Source organism: Notolepis coatsorum (assembly GCF_963971535.1).
Source record: "Notolepis coatsorum genome assembly, chromosome: 5".
NCBI lineage: Eukaryota > Metazoa > Chordata > Actinopteri > Aulopiformes > Paralepididae > Notolepis > Notolepis coatsorum.
In genome coordinates, this window is record NC_140169.1 from 99,892,414 (window position 1) to 99,900,867 (window position 8,454).

The window sequence follows — 8,454 nt, forward strand, 5'->3', positions numbered from 1 at the left end:
ACATTCTGCAATCTGTTAATAAAGTTTTCAACCAGACAAATGTATAGAAAGGCTTTGTTTTATTATAAAATTTGTTGCAGTAAAATCATTGTGTCTCGTTTGGCCATCCTGTGGAGCGCGCTGGTCGGCGGGCACTGCCGGGCAGCTAACGTATTAGCTTGTTGTGGTTCTAAGTTTGACTCGCATTCTCGCAAGCAGAAGCAGATCAATGGCGGCATGCCCCGAAGTAGAAAAATGAATAAACGCTTGGTGGTAAGCAGGAGGTGGGTGCTAGCGGTGTGGCGTAATTGGCCGAATCGACTGTCAATCAAAATGGTTCCATTGCATTGGTTGAAAGCTCTGGTTGAGAGAATAGTATCCCGCTGCAGGCCGCCAGAATGGTTCCATTGCATTGGTTGAAAGCTCTGGTTGAGAAAATAGTATCCCTCTGCAGGCCGCCAGACGATACTGGGAGAGGGATCAGTGATACCATAAACATATTTCTTGATGTTTCCTTTTTTAAGTAAGTAAAGAGGCCTACAAATACAAACACACATACAAATATACAGTAGTTTCATTAAAAAAATTAAAAAAAATTAAAAAAAAAATTAAAAAAAAAATTAAAAAAAAATTAAAAAAAATTAAAAATACTTATTTTTTGCCACAATTATCGGTATCGGTATCGGTATCGGCCGATTGTGTTAGTTGAACAATCGGTATCGGTATCGGTGGCCAATTTTCATATCGGTGCACCCCTAGTGGAGGGATACTTACTGTCTGTGGTGCATATTCACATGGTGGTTAAGTGTGCTGTCACTAATTGGTGGTTTAATTGACACACTGTTTCTTCCTGTTTTTCTTGTGTTTAAAATGGCCGCTTTTTTAATTGATCACAGGTGTGGTGATGAGGCACCACGCCCTACAAATGCAGAGTGCAGGCAGCAGTCAAGTCTCCCCCACTTCACAAGAGATCTCAGCTCTCCAGAGTCTCACCTGCTCACTGTTTTGACTTGTCTATTTTTGGCTTGTTGTCCTTTTTGCCTTTGGGCTTTTCTTTATAATTATATCCTGAACTAGGGAGTCTGGAGCACCCAGCTCCCCATCTTTTTGTCCACTTATTTAGTGCTGTGTTAATAAATAGTTATTTTTGATAACCATTGTCCAGTGTCCTGTGTCCACCACGTTTCATTCAAGGCCTTCACGAGCCATATTTTAGGCTTGAATGTAACAGCGAGCTAGCTAAATTATACATAAATCGGTTTTCATATAAATCAATCTTCACTAAGACTTTAAAACGGTGGTGCGGCACGGTCTACGGAGACGCAGAAAAAAGCTACCAAATCCATTCCGAGACTGACTAGTTGCATAACAAGTTACACTATAAAAACGAACTGGATAGTTGATATAAGTTGATATACTGTATGAACTGAACTGAATAGCTCATATAAGCCATTCTCCCTCTGTGTGTGTGTGCGTGCCCGTCCCAACTCTGGTCTTCGGAAAGTTTGATAGTATTTACTATTTACTGAGGATGGCCAGATAATGTTGAGATTTAAACTTAAAATCGCCAAATTTTATTTCAACAAAGAATTCTTAAAAAATAATGTTAGTGATAGGGGGGAACTCATTTTGTGCAAAAATGGAAAGCTTTTCAATTTCCATGCGGCAGAATTGTTACAATAGCCGATAATCCATTTTCCCAATGATAAATCCCTATAGGCCTACGGGTGGAACAACCAGTGACGTCAGACTACACCTCCCTATGGTGATGTCAGCCAGAGATGGGGAGAAGCATGAATCTTTAAAGGACATCTCTTTGAAATAAATTACATTTTACAGTTTTTTTTCTTGATTTCTTTTAAACAAATTATTATTTTGTATTATTTAACTATTTAATTAATATTTAGTTATTGCACTGCACTGGCAGTTGAACTGCATTGAACTGAACTTAATTGAAAAAAATAAACCTCATAACCTAACTGGCACTGAACATTGAACTACACTGGCAGTGGCACTGTTTGCAGATGTACTATTATTAAAGTTAGTTAAAAACATAATTTTGTATCGTTTGTTTTGGTTAAATCCAAAGGAAAACATTTTAAATCAAGAGAAATCCGAAAACAGGAAAATTCATATCCGAAAACAGGAAAAGATAAAAACGGATTTCATAGGGCCCTAGTTAAGGCGAGTTAATAAATTCACTCTGAAAATCTGCTCCGCTCTGATAAACTGACTCTTTGGTCAGAGTGTCCAGTGTGCACTCAGAATTTCGCTCTGACACTGGTTGTAAATAGTTATGAGTGTTGTATGTGCCTCCCTCAGTGTTTCCCATTAATTACCTAGACTGATACATTGCCAATAGGGATGTATCAGTAGTATTGGTAGTAGTCGTAATAGTAATCCAGTATATTTTTATATTTTCTAAAAAATAAACCAGTTCAACACAGGTAACCACTTGCAAGTAAACTCATCCACCCATAAAAGGCCCATTTGTGTGTTATTCCATGCTAAACATCACCCCTTTCCAAAATAATCCAGTCTTTTTTTCTAGATCGCGAGATATGACATGTTATATGCATACGCCCAAATCGTTCGGGTTGCTCGCCTGAAACTCCAAATATTTCCAAATCAAAAGGCATACCATATATATATGTTTCTTCACAAAATCATCAAGGGGGGGGGGGGGGGCGTTTTACCTCGAAACTGCGATCGTTAACCAAAAGCATGTTTTAGGTTAAAAAAATACCAGCAGGTTACCTAAACCTTACCTTAGTCAGAAAGTACTCCAAAATGAATAAATCCCAGTCGTCCCATCGCAATCGCAATTACTTGTGTATATTGGGCATGGCCATCATACGGGAAACAATAGGTTTGAGGCATCAAATATCCGACCGATTGCTATGTCCTAATTCACTTTGAGGGGGAAGCAGCTGGAGGTACCTCAGTACTGAAAGACAACCGATATCCCAAGTTCAAAGGTAGGTGATACTGCCACCTTGTGGGATTCAATCGTCATTGCAATTTTAACATAGGCAGCGGTGCCAGGGAGACACAGGCAGCTCCGAGCGAGTGTTTAGAATGGGGATCAAAGGGAAAAGATCAAAGGATCTAAAAACGAGAACTTGTTTTTGGTGCTGAACGGTTGGCGATGAAACACGAGAATACTCGTTTTTGGCGCCCAATGAGTTAACAGGGGTCGAACTTTTAACACAACACAGAGATGGCAATACGAGCCTGGCTACAGTGGTGCCATGACCCGGATGCCCTGGGTGGAGTGAGTTTAGGGGGGTGAATGTAACAGAGGTCCGTGAGTATATCCACAGTCACGATGGACTTCAAGTGTTGTGAAGTGGCACGTAATGGTACTGCAAGTAAACTCATTCACCCATGAAAGGCATGCAGACATGTTACCTCTTGGTATAGTGGTCTGCGATGTCGCCCGTGGTGCGGGAGACCCGGGTTCGAGACTCACTCGGGGCAATCCCTTAACAGGGGTCAAACTTTAACACAACGCAGAGATGGCAATACGAGCCCGGCTACATAAGGATATACTTTTAATGTTGAATGACAACAAAGCCCCCTCACTATGTCCTTTAATCAAATGTGTGTAAGTTACCACCAGAGTAGCTGTCAGTCTTCAGCGGCCTGTCCCAATTTGACCCCCAAAACTCTGCCTTCAAGCTAGCCACTGCCTGGTTTAAGCATGTCCTGACACCATTCATGCTATTTCTATGATCCTATGTGTAGCTGTAACATGAAGATCTAGTGAATACCCCGGGCGAGGTCAGAAGTCAGTCATCTAAGATTAGCTAGGTGGAATGTTTCAACCGGATACTTGAGCAAGAGAGACAATTGACTCTAGTTGTCTCTACAGGGATGAAATGATCAGGCTATATTACTAATTAAATATGGTAAAAAAAAAAAAACGTGATTTTTGTGAACTGTTCCACCCCTAGAAAGTACATTATCAAGGTTAATGTCTGATAAATTTACTGATAAATACATTTAATTTCAAGGGTAAGGAGTCCAGTCAGCAAGTGACTAAACTGGAAGCAGTTTAAAGCATAAGTAATGTGATTCATTACAATGTGTTGTTGAAGTTATCTGGTTAATTAATTTGGGGAAATGTCTGACAATGAGACAATTTAAGTACAGGCTATGGAACTGGGTAGTTTGCAGTATTGTGGTAAGGTTTACAGTAATGGACCAATTTGGCCAGGTGCATGGCAGGTTGTGGTATTCATGGTCTATGTTACTGTAGGTTAGGTCAAGGGTAGCAGTCATCAATGTGAGTTGAAGCTTATCATGCTCTTTAGTATCACTTGCCAGATTCCACTTTTATACTATGGCTAGTATAAAGCAGCCATGATAGTATGATAGCCCATGTAGCCTAGCATTTATTAATATATTGTAGAGAGCAGCAGCACAGCACATCCTGTCCATAAAGACAACAAGTCTTTACAATTGATTACTTGAGTACTCGCCGAGTTTGAGGGAACTTTGTCACTGAAACAGAATTCTTGCCCTGAAATCGTGCAAGGAGTGAGTTGTTGCAGGAAGACAACACTGGAAGCTGTGGAGCATGAGAGCATAAGAAGGATTCTATGGATAGTATAGTATGCTAATGTTACCGCAAGAATGTAGTTGCGTTGGACTATAGCTAGCTTAGAGTTATCTAAAAGATTTCCAAATTATGCCAAAAACATGCCACCCACTTGTGTAGTGTTCATAGACTATTGGTATGGGCATGCTTTTCTCAAAAAATAATATTCCATTATGCCATTCCACAAGTTGAGAGACATGCTGCATACAGAGTGGAGGTAATGTAATAATTACAAAGGGTAATTGACTGATTTGACTGACTATACGCATTAAGCATCGGGTATATTGCTGTGCATTGTTATTGCTGCTCCCATGCTCTTTAAAATGTGTTCTGAAAATAGATTTCCCTAAACAAGTACTCTAGCACTACTCAAGTAATTCATACGAGTACAGAAAAGAAAATCAACTGACACACTGTTTTCTGTATGTTTTGCAAACATCACATTGCCAAGTCACTGGACAAGTTGTCACACGGCATGTTATTGTGGCATGTAATCATTTTAACACACTCTTCTCACTGCTCCACAGCAACAGTTCCATAACGCCTGTGTTAACACTTTGAATGCCCATAACGAATATTCTCGGGTTTACCCCCCGCGGGTTGAATGCCCATAACGAGAATATTCGTTTTTTCTCGTTTTTTTTTAATTTATTAGCGATCTGAATTCATATTTCATCAATCGAGTCTACCGTTGGTAAATCAGCCACCCCAGGCGCTCAGATGTGAAAAAAGCGCCCCCTATCGTCTCCCAGATGGTAATTCACCCTTTTGGATTGGACTCAATGAAAATGCATGAGAAAAAAAAACCCGGACTCCACATTTTACTTCTCACGCATGTAACCGGAGCCGATCAGCTTCATGCTGGACCCTCAGCACAGCGTGGTTACTGTGTTTTACAGTATACGCGTGGGATCAATAAAAGGATCGATTTTTGGAATGGCTATCAGGAATTGGAATAATCCATTTGGATACCATCTGATCTCAGGTAAGGAATCTATTTTACCAGTCTTAGGATAATCAGACCCGTTTTCACGGAGATATAAGCTTTTCCCCTATAATGTGATATGGCTGTTTGACTGTAAGAGCGATCAGGAACTGAGAGAATCGATTTTCAGCGCGCGGCACCAGCATGCACACGTACACATATACTATCGATAATCTAGCGTTTATTTGAAAACGATTCATAAATAAGCCGAAAAATGACAACGTTCTATAATATTACAGTACAGGGCGATTATCATGGAATCTCTTATTTTTTCCGTGAAAACGAGGGCTTTTCAAAATGCTATAAAACGGAAATGAACCGATAAAAAAACAATCCGCTTCGACAATGTTGACTGGAAATGGGTCATTGATAATGCGACGGGCAGATTAGACACATAGCCATAATTTAAAACATAGATTAGGCGATATTAACGTTAACATTGAAGCGGATGGTGGGCATTCAAGCACTAAATGTGCGCCCCCTGCTGGGCATTCAAAGTGTTAAGCTTGGGGGGGACCCTGCTGTTCTCATCCTAAATTGATCAATACAGATTTAATGTTGTGTTTCTTTTTCAAATGTAGCCAAAAGTAAAGACCCTAACCCTATCAAAACAGCAGTCAAAGTGTATATTTTCAGCACTGTTTGTTTACAGATGTTTTTTTTTTAATATATTCTACAGTATATTATATTCAAATGGATTATAATTCTTTAATCATCTTTCCTTTATTAATTCACTTAGATTTTTTTTGTACACTTGATCTCAAGAAGGTGCTGAATGAGCTGAGTGAGCGAAATCTGAACACCCGCAATTTTAACATGGTGTTATTCACTGTCAAAGATGCAAAGAAAAATTATAATTTATATTCTTCTTTGTTTCAATATTTGTATTCAATATTTCTGACACTGGGAATACATTCCCTGCGTTCCATAGATGTTCCTAGATACCAAGAACATGCCAATTGACCTTGTAGAAGTGGAGCATGTACTGGTCTGAAAATATGGCTACAGTACAGCTTAATTTAAGACACTCTTCTCACTGCTCCACAACAACAGTTCCATAACGCCGTTAGCAGTAGCCGTTCTAGGGGTCAAATGGGTGTCTGTTGGCGCCGTGCTGCAGGGCACACGGCACCGACAGACTGTTTCCTCCGCGCGCAGTAAAGGAAAAGAAAAACAAACAAGGAGACGCGCTGCCTTACATACTGTCCTCACGAGATTTCATTCATTCATTCAGAGCTTTCTACCTGTCCTTCAAACCGCTGCCACTTCCCTACAGTCTATATCAGAGTTGTCGCGCGGCGAAATAAAGCACAAATTATTATCATTATCATCAAGGTAGATCAGACCCTTACCAGCAGTTATGACTTTCTGTCCCAGTCGTCCTTGCTTTGCTGTTAATCTGCCTCCGAACTTGAGTCTCAACCATGAGGTCAAAACGCTGTTGTTTACTAACTTTAGCTGTCAGCAGAGAGCCCTACACAGGCATAGTTTGGCCACGATGGTGCTTTTTCGTCAGCGGTTCACCATTATAAATATTGACATACAGTTTATATTGCCAGCTTTAGTAATCAGTAACGGCATGCAACCATTATTATGAATAATTATTAGTTATTAATAATAATTATTATTGATTGATTGATTGCACATTTTTATTAACAGATTGCAGAATGGGTACAGTACAGTACAGCTCAATACATACAATTGTTAAGGGGATGCAGACCAGAGAAAGACTTTCGTCTTGTTTACATAAGGGTCCCCGTAAGTAAGTAATACTGATGTATATTGTTTGTGGTGCTGTCCCATGTGTGTCTGTTGTACTTACTGTGTATGTGTACTGTATGTGTGTCTGTTGTGTACTGTGTTCTGTATGTGAGGTCCTGTTGTCATTATAGTCTGTAACTAGTTCGTTTTTGTTTTGTTATTGATTTATTGTGACGTTTCTTCTCGACTTGTTTAAAGAAGACGTGTCCGGCCCATGGGGACATTGACATGTGTCTTGTCGGTCCTTACAAATACATTTGATTTGATTTGATTTAGTTCTAAGAGGCAGCAACATGTTGTTCATAGTCTAACTCTGTCTATGTATGGCTCTGGTAACAAGCCTGAAGTCCCACCTACTGACGATTTCTATTGGTCTGTCTTGAGAGAAAGGAGTCAGTTGACAGGAGATAGTTGACTGAAATGTAACCTCGTTCGTTCCCAGTTTTATAAATGTGACCTTTCATTGGTCAATCTCACAGAGAAACAGTTTGGGTGTGCGGTTCCTGCATCCAAGCAATCCAAAGGGGTGGAGCTGTACTCATTAGACAGCTCCACTATGGCTCGCCGCCTCCACTGCCCCACATAGGCTGAAGACAGTTGAAGTTTCAAGTTTCTTTATTAGTTTTCATACAGAAGTACAGAATACTTTTATATAAAATGCTTCTTTCTGTTTTGCTCCAGAGATTGTGCTAGATAAAAATAGATAAGTATAAAATAAGTATAGTAAGTATAAAATAGAAGTCAAGTACGTAGACAAAAGTGTTCAATATATACATATACATATACATATACAATGTACAATGCAGAGTAGAAAAGTAACTGAGTTACAATACAATATACTATATACTATATACAGTACAATGCAGAAATGGGATGAGGTACAATTTAGGTAACATTTACAGTAAGGTGTAATGAGGTATGGGTTGTAGTGTAGGCTACATTCTTTACCAATAAATATAAAGTGTGTTTGGGTGTTCTAAAGTGGGTAACGTGGGTGCTGCAGTGAGTTGTTTGTTTAAAGGGAGTGTGGATGTGTGTGCTGTGAGTGCATTTGATGGTTGTTACATAGTGTTATTGTCATTTAGCATTCTGATGGCCTGAGGATAGAAGCTTCTTCTGAGTCTCT

General features: G+C 39.6%; 1 protein-coding gene across 1 annotated transcript in view; it reads right to left on the reverse strand.

Annotated features, from left to right (window-relative positions):
- Positions 1-6,990, reverse strand: part of coq8aa (coenzyme Q8A-a) — an 89,938-nt gene extending 82,948 nt beyond the window's left edge. The window contains exon 1 of the mRNA XM_084314554.1: positions 6,920-6,990. The gene's annotated coding sequence lies outside the window, so the exon portion shown is untranslated. The remainder of the gene's footprint in view (positions 1-6,919) is intronic.
- Between the last annotated feature and the right edge of the window lie 1,464 nt (positions 6,991-8,454).